At 38.2% G+C, this 17,287-nt stretch overlaps 1 protein-coding gene across 2 annotated transcripts in view; it reads right to left on the bottom strand.

Moving 5' to 3' along the window:
- The window catches only part of Syt14 (synaptotagmin XIV), a 125,447-nt gene extending 119,768 nt beyond the window's left edge, over positions 1 to 5,679 (bottom strand). For both annotated transcript variants that reach the window (XM_013015152.1, XM_013015151.1), the window contains exon 1: positions 5,636 to 5,679. The gene's annotated coding sequence lies outside the window, so the exon portion shown is untranslated. The remainder of the gene's footprint in view (positions 1 to 5,635) is intronic.
- Positions 5,680 to 17,287: the final 11,608 nt, after the last annotated feature.

Genomic DNA, 17,287 nt, shown 5'->3' with positions numbered 1-17,287 from the left:
AAAAATATCCAAAAGTTTAATATATATTCTACTGACAGAGCCATGTGTTCATAGTGGTAATACAAAAGAGTATAATACATAAAGTGAAGAACTCAACAATTTCTAACACAATTTTTGTAATAATCTCCCTTTAATCTTAAAAGCAATCTCAGTTCGCAGAAGCTAATTAACCACAGACCTCCACTAGCCATAATAGACAGGCTATTTGCCACAGCATTATCTTAATCACAAAAATTTTAAATGTAGCAATTCCATTACTAGGAAATTAAGTCAGTAAGTTATGATGTATTCACATATTAGAAAAAAAAGTACACACAGGCAAAAGAAAGGATCTCAGACTATGGATATGAATTTAATTCTAGGAGGTAGGTTTTAAATTAAGCCAGTTACAAAACAATGTATATACCATATCTTTTGTAGAAGAGGAGAAATGTGAATAAATACAGTTAGTCCCATTACATATAAACCATCAAATAAAATATGTGACAATCTAAAATCTACTAGGTTGGTGTCTTTAAAAGTATATAGAGAGCTGAGCACTGATGGCTCATGCCTGTAATCCTAGCTACTCAGGAAGCTAAGGCCCAAAACTATCTAGTCTCATATTACCTATCTGGTGCTTTCATTTCCTCTTACATTGCTCCAGACACCTGCTGGGCTTCTTTAGACAAGCCAAACAAGCGTACACTCACTTCAGCATCTACACTTGTCCCTTATGCCTGACGGGCCCTTCCCTCACATTGTGGCATGGATTAATCCCCTTACTGCAGATCATTACTCACTGGCATTTCTCAGATGGAACCACCACTGACCTCCCTACTTTAAATTGTGGAAGAGGGTAAGGTCTGGCAACCTTATTTTTTTGGTCATCAGAAGAGCGGCATTTCTGGGTGTGGTTCTTGTAGCACTCTTAACAGTAGCTGGCATATAGACATTAGCTAAATAAAAGAAGTCAGAACTTGTCTTTTTCTTTTTGAAGCTTTGTTTAAATTGAAAACAGAGTACTCAACAGTCTTTTAAAATATGTATATGTTTCCCTCCCCCAGGGTATAACCCCTGCTTTCACTATATTTGATGTTGGTCTAATTTGTGGAGGCGAAGGGCAAAAACAAATCGTTTAACTAGGGATACAGGCAGACCCATTGCAACAATGAGATGTACAAGACGTTATGTCCAAAAACAAACTTCACAACTTTGGTGGAGGCAGGAGGATTGGGTCAGGGGAGATGGGGGGAGATGGGAAGAGATGGGAAGGGGAAACAAGGAGGAGGCAGCAATGCTTGATAAGAAATGTACTCGTTATCTTGCCCATGTAATTGTAACCCCTCTGTACAGTATTCTCACAATAAAAAATAATATGTATACATTGTGAAATGGCTATATCAAAGTTTTATATCCTCAAACCAACATCCCCACAACGGCTACTCTCAACCAGGAACCACTACTCTATTCTGTATTTCCATGAGTTCAACTGTTTCAAATTGCACATATGGTAAAAACAGAAATTTATCTTCCTTTCCCTGACTTACTTCACTGAACAGAATTTCCTCCAGGTGTAGGATTTTCTTAACAGTATCCCATTATGTACAAATGCGAATTTTCTTTATCTGTATCTGGTTGAGTGTGAATAATTCCACATGGGAAGTATAGACATCTCCCTGACATTCCCATAGCAAATTATATATCTATAGTGGGACTGCTGAATCATATGCTATCTATTTTTAATTTTTTGAAGAAACACACCATTTTACATAATGGCTATACTAATTTACATTTCCACCATACCCTCTCCAATGCTTGTGTGCATGTGCTCGCCCCTTAATGTCACTCTCTCATGATGGCTTTCTCTCGGTCCCTCTCTCTGTGTCTCTGTCTCCGTCTCCTCTTTCTGATAATTGCCGGATCTAGCAGGCGCAACTTCAGAGGACAGTCTTTTTTTTGTGTGTGGGGGGGGTCCAGTCATGGGGCCTGAACTCTGGGCCTGGGCGCTGTCCCTCAGCTCTTCAGCTCAAAGCTAGCGCTCTACCACTTGAGCTACAGCGCCACTACTGGCCTTTTTTGTTTGTTTGTTTTTTGCTTATGTGGTGCTGAGGAATAGAACCCAGGGCCTCATGCATGCAAGGCAAGTGCTCTACCACTGAGCCACCTTCCCAGCCCCCAGAGGGCAGTCTTGAGGACAAGACTTTCAAGGCCGTGCCTTGAAATCTGTAAGATTTTTCCCAGTTAAAGTTTTAAATTACCAGTGACTCCTTTCTTCCTTCTATTTTCTCACTTTTACAATGGTAATGCCTATAATTATTGTTCTATGCATGTCCCACTAAGTATGTTTTAGTTTCACAGCTCCACAAATGGAAAGGAATATAGAACAAAAAAGGATCATGCCCAGAATCTCACTGCCATGTGATATAAATGATTTACATGATGATACTTTTAGGCTGATGATATTTAGATGACATTTGGACTCTAAGTTCATTTTTTTTGTTGGTCAGGGTGAAGCAGTCTTGATTTTATTACAGGCGTACTGGGAATCCATGGAGGAATTTCCATAGCAAAGTGATATGAAATGATTTACATTTTTAAAAGTCATTGGTGCTTACTTTATGGAGGTAAGCAAGGAAGTTAAGGAACCAGTTAAAAAGTATTACAGTGGTCCAGACAAAAGAAAATAGAGACTCCAATTTGAAATGACAGCAGCAGAACAGACAAAAAATAAAGGGATGGATATGAAATATAATTTGCAAGTAGAACTGACAACTTACTAATAAATTAAGTATGGAGAAAAGACAATGATAAAATATGGTAAAATATGAGAAGATTCTTTTTTTTTGTCAGTTGTGGGATTTGAACTCTGGGCTTGGGCACTGTCCCTGCGCTCTTCTCAAGGCAAGCACTCTACTGCTTGAGCCGCAGGCAACTTTCAGTTTTCTAGTGGTTTATTGGAGATAAGAGTCAGAGCTGAGGGACAGCGCCCAGGCCTAGTGTTCAGGCCCCACAACTGGCAAAAAAAAAAGAGTTTCACAGCCTTTCCTTCCCAGGCTGGCTTTGAACCATGATCCTCAGATCTCAGACTCCTGAGTAGCTAGAATTACAGGTGTGAGCCACTGGCACTCAGCTGGGAAGATTCTTTGGTTAGAAGTTAAGCAATTGGATATTATTTATTAACTGGGATTGACAAGACAGAGGAAGACAGACATTTGCATGTGAAAATCAAGACTTGAATTTTAAGTAGGTCAATTTGTTATAGGAATATAACTTAGTTTGATTTAAAAAATAAAGAGCTCAAGGACAGGCTATAGTTTATAAGTTTATAGTTTATAAGTTCAGGGGGAGTTAAAAAGAGCAAAATGAAATAAACCAAATAGATAAGAAAGAAAAATGAGGTCAGTAGATGACTAAGCCCTAGAACATTTCATATTTATAAGCCTGACAGAGGAGAAAAGCAAGCAAGAGATACTGAAGGAAATATCCATACAGCTTGAAAAGAAACTGTGAAGTAAAAAAATGTCATTTTTTTCTGAATTATTGGTACTAAGTTTTCTACTTTATGTAACATTCATGTGCTCTATTCTATGAAAGTCCAGCTAAAATGTAAACCTCTTAGCCTTTGCTTTACCTCTGGAAATATTTAAGTACTTGGGAAACAGCTACAAGAACAGAACACACACTAAATTCTGAGGAAATAGATTTAGACACTTTTCTATGACATGACCAAGAACGTGAATAAATTTACATTTTTTAAATCATAGAATTAGGATTCTACAGAAAAATGTACGGAGAGGAAAAAAGCTAGACGAATACAGAGAAATCTGGACAAGGCATACTTTGAGAGCTATCTGACTAGGAATGGAAATAGCAATAAAAGAAAAATAGCAAAAAGAGCCATACCTAAAAAGTGTATTCAGATGATTACCTTTTCCTTATAGCCTATTTTCTTAGCCACAGGACAGACTCTCTACGCTTTCTAGTTTCCTTCCTTCTTGCTGTCTCCAGTCTTGTCTTGATCACCTGACTATAGCTTTAAGCCTTTTTGATTCCAGCCAATGTGTAGAATGGCTCTTGCTGTCCCAAATAATAAACATTATAAAAGTTTCACAGGGACAAAGTAATAACTAAAACAGTATTTAAAGTATTTTCAGCAGCTCTGGATTAAAATATCAAAGTACAAGACTAAAAATGTTTACATAGAAAAAATATATATACAAATTCATTATCCCTCCCTCCTCAATTTTGAAGTCAGTTAAAGTTAACTTCAATTTCCTCCTTTGAGGTACCAGAGGAAAGGTTGATTTTTAAAAATGTTGATAAATGTTTTTAAGTAAATAGAAATTTCAGAATGTGACATGCAGGTAATTGGCATGATTAAACCAGGCCCCCATGTAATCCTATCTGCTCAGGAGGCTGAAGTCTGAGGATCATGAGTGAAAGCCAGCCTAGACAGGAAAAGTCTCTGAGACCCATAATCCAAGCAGGAAAGTCTGTGAAACTCTTATCTCCAATTAAACACCAAAAGAAGCCAGAAGTAGAGCTGTGGCTCAAGTGGTAAAGTACTCTAGCTTTGAGCAAAGAAGCTCAAAGACAGCGCCCAGGCCTGGAGTCCAATCCACAGGAGACACACACACACTCAAATAAAAATTAGCATGACCATGTCAACAATACATATATTCATCTAAAATGGGTCCTTTTTGTTTTTAATTCTACAGATGCTAAAACTTTTCAGAGAGGTCAAAAACTTCCTGAAAATAAGCTGCCCAACTCTGGCACGCCACTCATAGCATGTTTCACAAACACTGACACTGCTCCAAACCTCCTCAGGGTAAATTAGCCGAGTAGCTTGTTGCTTGTTGCTTGTTGGCCAGACTCAGGAAGGCCAGGTGAGTTTTCAAGAGAGATGCAAGAAAAAGAAACGTTCCGAGTTTGAAAAGAGACAGGAGTAGTAAATTTATGAGGATTTCTTCCCCTGTGGCTTCCCCAGCTCTATCCAGTCCTTTCCATACCTCATTGCACAGATTTGTGATTATTTCTCCAGAATTGTGGGGACTCCCAAGGTTCTCCTGATCCTTTCAAATCTAGAAAAATACCTGATTCCTTGCCTCCCACCTAATAACTGAATTACCTTGCCTGGGGCCACCTTGTTGAACCACCCAGTTGCCAGGTGGCTCCTTCTAAGGAAGCATAGACAGCTGTTGGTGTCATAGGATGTTGTGGTCTTTGGATATGCTCCCGATTTGAATTTCAACCAACTCCTCACATCTCTCTGATGGGGTACAGTAATAGAACAGAAGTAAATGGGAGATCAGCATGCACTCAGACTCCAGATTCTGAAAGGGAACAAAAATCAAACCCTCCATTCTTTGCCTCATCACCAAGTCCAAAAAAAAAAAAGAACAACGAATATACTAGACACCAAACTTTATTGATCCATCAAAACTAAGTATACAGTGACAACTCTCAATAGCCACATAATAAGTAATATATAGTTTATGTATGATTAAGTCTCTATAATAAGAATAAATGAATATTATTTGTTGATTTGTATACCTTATAAATCCAAATCCTCTGCTATCGTACTAAAATTCATTCTGTATTAAAAAGTGTTCATTTAGTGTTTAAATATCCATGCAAAGCATTGGCTTACCTTTTCTAATACAGATAAGTTCATGCACTCCACAGGTTCTCTCTCCACCTATTAAAAAATTAAATTAGACATTTAAAAGCAGAGGAAATAACCTTGAATTTGACCGTTACAAAGAAGCATTTATATTAGCACCTAGGAATGATCTCAGAAAAAAAAGCTTACAATTTTCTTAAATCTTCATTAAATATGATAGCCTGACACTCAGAATTTTCCTGAATAACCCAGAAATTGAGGCTTGCTACAGTTTTAGAATAAACTGGGCACACCAGTGGCTCATACCTGTAAACCTAGCTACTCAAGAGGCTGACAAAAGTCCACAAAAGTCTTAATTCCAATTAACTAGATTTAAAAGAATATGATGATTAAAAAAACCTAATAAGCACAGCCAAAAAGTCTTTTAAAAGGAGATTCTACTTTTTACAAAAATATAAATGAATATGAAAAACATACTCACTGAAATAGCCTGGCACAGAAAGACACACTATACAATCTCAACTATACAATCTGGAAAGGTCAACTCATAGTCCTAGGGACCAGAATGGTTGTTATCAGGGCTGGTGTGAGGGACATGAGAGAAAGGACACAAAAGGGGGTGGGGAATCAGTTTCTGTGATTTACTGTACAACATGGTAAGGATACTTAATAACAAGTTATTGCATTCTTGGCAAGTAACTTCTATTTTAAATATTTCCACTGTAAAAAATAAGTAGGTGATATAAGAGATTAATTTAATCATTTCACATGCATAATGTGATATTACACATCAAAATGCCATATTATAGCCCATAAATATATACTGATAGTTATTGTAGGAATAATTTTCTTAGCTACTATACTAATATATATTTCTTTCACTCAAAAACATATCTCTACTGTAAGCCAAATAAAATTTTGGAGTGTTGTGTATATATATATGACATTATCATACTGTAAATTATTTTGAAATTTTCATAATAAAAATATTAAATGATTTAGTCATTTTAGGTTGATAGAGAAACTTATTATGAACAGTTCAGTTATAAGAAATAGAAATGTCTTACAGCAATTATATGAGAAGAATAAACGATATCCACCTTAAAAAGTAGGTCATCTGGAATCCAAGCTAAAAAACTAGAAAATAATTTTTCTATCACTAAAGTAGGTTAGCTCCACAGCCTTGCCTGGTTCTAACAGTGCCATTGCTTCCTTATTATCAATAGTATAAAACAATCCCTAATTAGCAGGAGATAAAGTTATGATTATAAAAGAATTATTGTTCAGCAAAACCCCAGTATAAAACATGACCTTAACTGGAATATTACCAATGAGCAACCACAGATCATTTGCTGAAGAGCTACAATGAAATACACCTATGTACTGTACATCTTTCAAACTGAGGAGACACAAATGACCGCAGCATGGTAAACTAGGCACTTATCAAGTTATAAGAAACTATTTTACCAGGTTATAAGAAACTATTTTCAAGACATTTGAAGAATCAAGTGATTAAAAATAACTATAATAGAAATGGAAGTTTAGAAGTATTTCCCCTGTATACTCATTGAGGTATATTTTTTGGAAGTCAACATTTGTAAATTAGAGTCTTGTGCTATATTCATGTATGTCTTAATGTCTGTCATTAAAGCTAGACTCTCTCACCTATGTAATATAAATTGATTAGGCCTTACCATATATAGCCTGTCTTAAATATAATGGTGGTTTTACAAGGATTAGAATTAACAATAACAAAAAAAAAACGTGCTGGCTGAGCGTTGGCTCACGCTTGTAATCCTAGTTACTCAGGAGGCTGAGATCTGAGGATTATGGTTCAAAGCCGGCCCAGGCAGGAAAGTCCGTGAGACTCTTATTTCCAATAAACCACCAGAAAACCAGAAGTGGCTCTGTGGCTCAAGCGGTAGAGCGCTCACCTTGAGCTGAAGAGCTGAGGGATAGCGCCCAAGCCCAGTGTTCAAGCCCCACAACGGACAAAAACAAAACAAAACAAAAAAAAACCTGCTGAAGGACAATGGAAGTAAACTCTATTTTCATAATATAAAATTCATCTCTTTTGACTGAACATCATAAATAAAAAGCTAGCGAAATAATGACTATATATTAAATTTACAGTTAATTAATAATTGTCAAGCTTATTTTTTTAAATCACACAACAAAAGAGACTAGCACTCAAAGACAGACAGAGATTGGAATTCAGAAACAAAGCTCATTATTTCGTAGTACAAACAGAGACTCTAAAGGTTAAAGTTGCCCAAAGACACTAATTAATTGTCAAGAGAAAAAAAATTCAAACATTATGTTTAATATAGCTAAGGAAGTAAAATGGATTTTTATTCAACTTTATGAAAAAATTATGAAATCATTTTTCTATGGCGTAAGGCAACTGACATAGAGTGACTGTGCAAAAGCTATACTTGGAGGTACCATCAGCATGACTCTTGACACAATCACCTCAGCAACGTGGCAAAGGTTAGGCAAAGTTACCATCTTTTCCTGCAGTCAAATCTATGTGCAGAACATGATATAAACTCGCACAGACCTGTACAGCTGGCATAAATAAGGAGAACAGAAGGAAGCAGATATTTGGGGTACTCACACACAGGTACTATGATTATGTGCAATGTATATGTATGTACGGTGTTAATGTGGATGTACAGCTAACCAGGGTGCTTCAAGGGAAAAGGAATCCGTATTTTCTCCATGTTCACAGAAGGAAAATGTATAGTAGTATTATCATTCCATTAGAATACATCCAGGTATACAAAAGTGGACTTAAGCCCATGATCTAGTTCTTTTAAGGGTCATTTTCAAAGTTTACTTTTCATATTCTGACCATTAGCCTACATCTCCACAACTTACGAACTATTTCTTCGTTTTCTTGTGTTGCTTTAAGCCTTTGTATTAAAGGTTTTCAATTCCACAAGTCATATGATGAGCATAATGCAACTTGCTCATTGTCAGCCTGTCCACCAATCTTCCCTATCTTTTCCAATCACATCCCACTTATTTCTTCTTGATTAAACACTGAAAAGCTACTTTTCAATGTCTTAAAATTCACTTCATCTAAAGATTCTTCGCTAATATATATCCATTGATGTAGTCACAGCCCTGAAGTTAACATCTAGCTCACAGTAATCACATGGTGATAGCTAACTCTTATGTAGATATCTATACATAATAAAAGATAAAACTTTAAATATTTTCAGTTGATGCTGTTAACTTCCCCACCCCCAAAAAAGAAAACTTTGTTTTTGTGGTACTGGGGATTGAATCCAGTGCCTCTTCTTGAATGCTAGGCAAGTGATTGACTACCTGAAATTCACCTCCAACCCCAACTTAACCCACTGAGACTTCCAAATCTCAAGCCAGGCACTGGTGAGCTCAGGCCCATAATCCTAGCTACTCAGGAGGCTGAAGTCTGAGGATCATGATTCGAAGCCAGACCAGGTAAGAAATTCTGTGAGACTCTTAGCTCCAATTAATCACAGAAAAAGCCAGAAATGGCTTGTGGCTCAAGTGGTAGAGCGAAAGGAGCTCAGAGACAGCACCCAGGCCCAGAGTTCAAGCCCTTAGGACTGGGGTGAGGGGTGTGTGGTGGGGTCCCGGAAGATTTCCAACTTTCAGACACATTTTAGATTAGCTCTTAATTAAGCCATTTATTCAAGGAATAACATGAGGGTTGGTCCTTAATTTAAAACAGTGTTGAAGAAAAAACATGATTTCCAATTGAACTAGATTTCAATCAAAGTCAGCAACCTAGCACAGCTAAACCTCGTACTTGTTACCCTACATGATAAAAGAAAAAAAAAACCTTAAAAGCATTTGTAGAGTAGCAATAAAATAACCACAGGATAGAAAATAGCTTTCATTCTGTATGCTGATTATGGAATAGGAGTGAAGGGCACTGCTGCCCCAGTTTCCAAAAACAAGTCCATAAGCAAATCCAACAGAAGATGCCTTCATAAAGTAGTCAGGAGAGGGTGCTCACAGGAGAGTGAGGACCGACCCACGGTGGAAAACAAGTATGTGTCCTCACCAGAAGAACAGCAAACTCAAAGGAAACTCAAAGCATTAGGCCCCAGGAAACAGGAAAGACCCTCTCATAGTTCTCTTCTTTGGCATCAGTTACTGAATTTCAAATGCTCTTCTAGGCAAATACCCCAAAAGAAATATTACACTTCTCATACTTCTAAATTTGCCCTCTTCAAAAAAAATGTTTGTTTAAGAAGAAAATAGTTTAAAGGCTAGATGCATTGGCTTATAGCTGTAATCCCAACTACTTGGTAGGCAGAGATCAGGAGGATCGAACTTCGTGCTTCGTGACAGAGGCAGGCAAAAAATTAACAAGACTCCATCTCAATGAACAAGCCTGCCATGGTAGCATGCATCCGTCACCCCCGCTAGGCAGAGGCAAATGTAGGAGAATCACAGTCTAAAGAGGAGCCCCAGAAAAACTATTAAACTCAATTTAAAAAAATGAATGCCACCAGGCACTGGTGGCTCACACCTGTAATCCTAGCTACTCAGGAAGCTGCGATCTGAGGATCACCATTCAAAGCCAGCCTGGGCACGAAAGTCCATGAGACTCATATCTCCAATAAACCACTCAGAATATTGGAAGTGGTGCTGTGTCTGAAGTGGTAAATGCTCGCCTTGAGCTGAAGAGCTGAGGGACAGTGCCCAGGCCCAGAGTTTAAGCCCCACGACTGACAATAATAATAATAATAAATGCTTAACAGGGCTGAAGGCATCTGGCTCAAGTGACAGCATTCCTGACCAGCAAGTAAAACTGCAGTAATTCCAGACAGGTAGGTAGGTAGCATATAGATAGGTAGACACATAGAAAAGTCTCCAACTCTCTGGGATTATCCTCTCAAACTGGAATTCCTTTGCTTTTGGTTGCTACTGTGCAATTAATGTAGAATTAAAATAATTTGAAAGTCTTCTCTATCATTTTACAAACTCATTTTGTCTATAATATTCCTATATACTAGCAGGACTAAACTTCGGAACACACATGCCCCACTTTAACGTCATCACACAGAATCAATGAGTGTGTCTTAGAGTACTTAATTATTTGCAAAGCTTGTTCAGTATCGTATCTCATCCGGTGCAGACAAGTTCTTATGCATTTGATTCAGTAATTTTTCTAGAAAGTATAAATATTTTTAATTTAATTTAATTTTACTTGTGAACATACTGTACAGAGGGGTTACAATTACATGGGCAGGATAATGCGTACATTTCTTACCAAGCATTGCAGCCTCCGAAAGTATAAATTTTATTATGTCAAATCAAATTTGCTCTTCATGAACAGATACACTTTCCAACTGATGAGTCACTTTTTAATCCAGTTTTAATTATGTTTTGACTATGAGAAACTCATTAGCATGACAGAATAAATCACTCAGAAAGTACATACTTACACAAAATGCTCCACTAAATTGAATTTAGTAGTTAAACTGAATATAGAATAAAATCCTTTGGCCCTACCAGAGAAACTTTTTAAAACTAGAAATGTGCATTATCCATTAGTAAGTTCAGAATGTAAAGATTATTCAATATTTATTAATATCTATTTAATTATATCTAAACTACTATAGTCCAAAAATGTAAAAATAAGAAAAATTTCAGAATATATGTATATATAAAATATGCATGTAATCATATTACTCAAAAACTTGAAACGTTTTAGTTTGTTCAATCTTCTATACCCATATATCTGTCCTTTCTCAGTATTAAAGGTCAGAGGAGGAGGAAGTATTACTGAAGTCATCTAAATAAAAATCAAATTTAAGAAGAAAATCTGCTATCTGACTGTGGATATACTATCCACAAACATAATCTTTTTGAAGTAATTGCAATCATTATTAGTCATCAGGTTGTGTAAATCAAGCCAATTCTCATTTTCTGCTTTCCTCATTGGCATCAACTACTCTACTGCATCTATTACTACCTTAAAACACCAGCAGTGAAAACTGTTTCTCTCATGTTTGCTACTTGCTTCTATTTTTTGCTTAGTACCTTAGAAACAGAAACTTGAATAAACTATCAACTACTCAAAAGTATGTCCAGATTTCCCTAAGTAAACCTACCTAAATAGGCAAATGTCTTAAATGGCTGAAAAACATTATTAATTTAAACGCTTCCATAAGTCGATGTATCACTTTTTTTTTGGGGGGTCCGGTCATGGGGCTTGAACTCTGGGCCTGGGCGCTGTCCCTCAGCTCTTCAGTTCAAGGCTGGCGCTCTACCACTTGAGCCACAGCGCCACTTCCGGCTTTTTTCTTTTTGCTTATGTGGTGCTAAGGAATCGAACCCAGGGCCTCAGGCATGCAAGGCAAGCGCTCTACCACTGAGCCACCTTCCCAGCCCCTCGATGTATCACTTTTTTTTTTTTTTTTGGTCCGGTCATGGGGCCTGAACTCTGGGCCTGGGTGCTGTCCCTCAGCTATTCAGCTCAAGGCTAGCGCTCTACCACATGAGCCACAGCGCCACTTCCGGCTTTTTTCGTTTTGCTTATGTGGTGCTGAGGAATCGAACTCAGGGCCTCATGCATGCAAGGCAAGCACTCTACCACTGAGCCACCTTCCCAGCCCCTCGATGTATCACTTTTAAGATTAAACTGAACTGTAAGTTCTCCAGACATAAAATGTTCAATGAATTACCTCTCTCTGCTACCTCTCCCTCTCTGAATAGGTGTAATGTCTAATTATATGATTCTCTATAGACGGAGTAATGATATCCCTAACAATAACAAAAGAGAGCAGAAAGGGGGTATGGAGCTCTTACTCAAGACTAATAACATATTTCTATCCGTTTGTTTTTAATTCAGTATTACAAACAGCTTCCGAAAATCCAAATTTTATTTTAGAAACCTTAAGATCCAAACAAATTTTAATGAGAATCTTAGAATTCTAATAATGGGTTTTAAAAACATATGTGAAAGTGTGTAGCAAACTATAAGCTATACCATAAATTATACACACACACACAAACATCTTTATGGACTGGAGACAATGTACAGAAGTCCATGAAACAATCCAGAAACAAAGATAAGACATATTCAGGTACTACATAAAATCTAAGGAATATAAAAAATGATTAAGACATTATCCTCTAGGAATTTATAATCAGACTAGGACAACAGGTTTACAAATGACTGATTACAAAGTAGTTCAATGTGTATAGCAGGTATAAACTAGACAAATGACAAGGTTGAGATTAAAAACACAAAGAACATTTAGCCAGATAGAAGTAAGCAACAGCTAGGAGCCAGTGGCTCATGCCTGTAATCCTAGCCACCTCAGGTGGCTGAGATCTGAGGAACAAGGTTCAAAGCCAGCCGTGAGAGGAAAGTTGGTGAGACTCTTACCTCCAATTAACCACCAGAAAACTGTAAGTAGCACTGTGTAGCTCAAGTGGTAGCATGCTCACCTTGAGCTGAAGAGCTCAGGGACAGCACCCAGGCACAGAGTTCAAGACCACGACCAAAGGGGGGTGGATAAGTAAGCAACAGGAGAAAATTTCAAAACCAGGAAAAAGTCAAAGTCAGATTGAAAGAGGCCCATACTACTAGACTCAGTATTTTAGAAAATAATGACATCGGTGGGGGGAGTGGGAGAAAAATGAGGGAGGGGGTAACAAGTTCAACAAAAAATGTACTCACCACCTGACTTATGTAACTGTAACCCCTCTTTATATCACCTTGACAATAAAATTTAAAAAGAAAATAATGACGTCTTGACCAACTAGGTAGAACAATGATTTCCAACCTGGTATCACCAGACAGCTAGGGTAACAAAGATCTATAATCTATTCAATCGTTTTTTTTTTGTTTTGTTTTGTTTTGTTCTTTGTTCTTTGTTTTTTGTTTTTGTTTTTGCCAGTCATGGGGCTTGAACTCTGGGCTTGGGCGCTGTCCCTGTGCTCTTCAGCTCAAAGTAAGCATTCTACCGCTTGAGCCACAGTGCCACTTCTGGTTTTCTAGTGGTTTATTGGAGATAAGAGTCTCAAGGATTTTCCTGCCCAGGCTGGCTTTGAACCGAGGTCCTCAGATCTCATCCTCCTGAGTAGCTAGGATTACAGGCTTGAACCACCGTACCCAGCCTCAATCTCTTAAAAGTTTGCCTTTTAGAAGTTTGCCTTTACTTAACATTGGGCCAAGTTTTTCACTTGGGTAATTACATTAGATCAGTATCGTAACACTATCAGCTTTATTTTTGTCAAAGGTCACAATCATCAATCACAGGTCTGACTGACAAGGAAATGGGGCCGGAGGCATGGCTCAGTAGTAGAATGTGTGCTCAAGAGTAGAGTGCATGGGGGCTGGGAAGGTGGCTCAGTGGTAGAGCACTTGCCTTGTATGCCAGAGGCACTGGGTTCGATTCCTCAGCACTACATAAGCAAAAAGAAAAAAGCCGGAAGTGGCGCTGTGGCTCAAGTGGTAGAGCACTAACCTTGAGCTGAAGAGCGGAGGGACAGCGCCCAGGCCCAGAGTTCAGGCCCCATGACCGGACCCAAAAAAAACAAACAAACAAAGAGTAGAGTGCATGCTGGCAAGAATGAAGTCCTGAGTTCAAATCCAAAAACTACCAAAAAGACATATTTTTTAAAAAAAGCAAATGAATAATTACATAGTAGAAATAATTTGATGTTGTAAAATAAAAGTCTTGTACAGAGAAGCTAATCAAAGTATGTCTTAGTACTACACTGTAAGTAGTAAAACTTTGGTACAAAACTAATAGGAATGGGTTCAACTAATAATAATGACCTAGGGTATTTGAGGGTTTGAAAGTAATCGTGGCAAAATGGACTGGTTTGGACTGATTTCAACCTCACTTTGAACTAACATGAAACTCCAAAGGGGCACACACTCATGTGAACTTACATTAATAAGATATTGCACAAATCTAGGATGGTATAACAAACATTACTATCATATGCTCTTCAACAGTACAGTTGTTGAATAAAATGGAATGGTCCAGCACTATATTCCAAATTTTAAAACCTACAGCTATAGATTCTCTGGAGTAGGAAACTGAATATTCACTAAAGAAAAGCACTGTTCTGTCACCTTCAAACAGAACAGGGGATGTCCTGTACAAAGAGATTAGTAGGCTTTTAATAATTGCTACTGAAAGCAGGGTGGGTAGATAGATGTTACTGAATGGTGAACCTAGGATCAAATACAAAGACCTTAACGAAGAGTAATAAAAAATAATCAGACTCAAAACCATTGTTTTCATCACTGAATATTTTCAGACAAAAGAAGAATCATCTATCTCTCTGTGTTTACATTATATGGTACTTTTCTATTGGCTTATATTAGTTATACAAGGGGAAGGGTGAAGCTCAGTGTTAGAGCTTCACACATGTTTACATTGTAGTGCAATCATTCTTATCCCCTCTATTGCATCATTGTCTCATTCTACCCCCAAAAGAAACATACCTAGCCAGGCACCAGTGGCTCACACCTGTAATCCTAGCTATTCAGGAGGCAGAGATCTGCGGATCACTGTTCAAAGCTGTCCAGGCAGGAAAGTCCATGAAAGTCTTATCTCCAATTAACCACCAAAAAAGCCAGAAGTGATGCTGTGGCTCAAGTGATAGAGTGCTCGCCTTGAGCTGAAGAACTGAAGGACAGCGCCCAGGCCCAGAGTTCAAGCCCCTGGACTGTCAAAACAAAACAAAAACCCATTCCCAACAGGTTTCCATGTTCCAGTTTCACAGTTGTAATTGTATTTTTGAAATTATATCTCCCTTCATACACAGTAGATCCTGGACTCTTTGAGGGAAGGAATGTGGTCTTGTCCACCTTTATGGCTCTACAAACCCAAAAATAGAGTATATATTTTCTATTGAATTACACTAATGAAACAAATAGTTTTAAGAATGAATGGTTTTAAGAACCAATCCATCGAGAAAATTCATTGGCTATGATGCACTCTGGAACAACTAAAATTCTAAGATGGCCTTAGTACCGCCTACATCTAGAGCTCAGTAAAGCGTATCATATAGCTCGCTGGTATGTGAAAAGATAAGCAGCAGATTAACTTGACTTGATACCTTTATTTGAAACATATTGGCTATACTTAATTGCCAAACTACAACAGTATAATGGTTTATAACATGAAGCCTTAAACAAAGTATAAAAACATAAATGTGTGAGAGTTTCTCAAACACAAAACAGGCTGAAGGTGCAACTCAGTGTTAGAGAGTGACTGCCTGGCAGTGGGTTCAACCCTAGGACAAACGAAAACAGCTAGAAGAATTTCTACAATAGAAGGATTACAAAAGCCTTATTCTTTAAACATCATGTAGTAGACAGTGTAAAATACCAACAGTCAGTTGACATACGAAAGGAATCAAAAACATTTAACTGTCTCAGCAAAGAATGGACATACTGAGAACTGCAAAATATTTCAATTATTAGTTTTAGAACTATACCTGAATGTTACCTAATTCTTTCTTGTGTTCTGCACAAACCCTTTTACCTTTTCCAGTTTACAAGAAACACTTTTACCACTTTACATATTGGTCTGGAAAAATAAAATACACTAAGTAAGTCAGTGGGTGTGGTTTCCTGAGTTTTAAACCCTAGAAGGAAGTACCATGAAGAAAAGACAATGAAAGTACCACTCTGGGTAACAGAAATACCAAAGATGATGATTATTATTAATTATAATTATCAAAGATTTTATTCCCCATCACTTTAGCTACAGTAAATATTTACAACTGTCTTTTAAGGTGTATCTTGCATATATAATAGGTACTTAGACTCTTAAGTGAGATGAATCATTTTGGGGTTCAGGAACCCCTAATGACAGATCACTTGGATGGGAACACTCTGAAAAGTTTTCCATGGGGGAACACATTCAGTGTAGACAAATAATGATACACACCACTCTCGGTAACTTGCATGTCTGTACAGATACACACACACACACACACACACACGGAGGTTTTACCAATGTACTTGCTGTTAACTTAAGAGAGGAGGACTACAAGACGCTGTAGTCTTTCATAGAAGTATCCTAGATGTGTGATATTATTTTTCACAACATCCTCCTCCGAATTTTTTTTTAAAGGCAAAATACAGACATTTCATTCCAGTTCCAGAATTTTTTGGAACAAGAGAAAGAAAGAAAAAAGACACTTTAGTGCCGCCTACCACATCAAGGGACTTAACTCTTCCTAAGCTACTTTTTGGAAAACGCAGTATTGCACTAAAGCCCGGACATTTGCAGGATCCCGTGTGTGTGTGTGTGTGTGTGTGTGTGTGTGTGTGTGTGTGAGCGCGTGTGTGCTTGTGTGCGTGTGTGTGTGTGTGTGTGTGTGTGTGTGTGTGTGTGTGGTAAAGACGTATTTGCTTCTTCATTGAGAGCAGCAGCTTTGAGCGTCTGGGGGACAGGGAGGGGGAGAACATTTGGGAATATTAACTTCACCCCAAATCTCCAGGTTCCCACCCCGCAAACACAAGGGGAGGGAGCAGAGTGGAGGCGGGAAGGGTCAGGTGGGGGGGGGGGACAGTCAAGCCGGACCCCGCGGGGTCGCTCCGGGTCGCGGGAGGACAGCCGCAAAGGGAGGGGTGCGGCCCGCGGCCCCGAGCTCCCCGCAGCCCGCCCGGGAGGTTTGGGGGTCCGCAGGGCCGCAGCC

Source organism: Dipodomys ordii, unplaced genomic scaffold (genome assembly GCF_000151885.1).
Source record: "Dipodomys ordii isolate 6190 unplaced genomic scaffold, Dord_2.0 Scaffold26, whole genome shotgun sequence".
In the NCBI taxonomy this organism is placed as follows: domain Eukaryota; kingdom Metazoa; phylum Chordata; class Mammalia; order Rodentia; family Heteromyidae; genus Dipodomys; species Dipodomys ordii.
The sequence above is the reverse complement of the archived record's forward strand: the minus strand, read 5'-3'. Positions and strand labels throughout refer to the sequence as shown.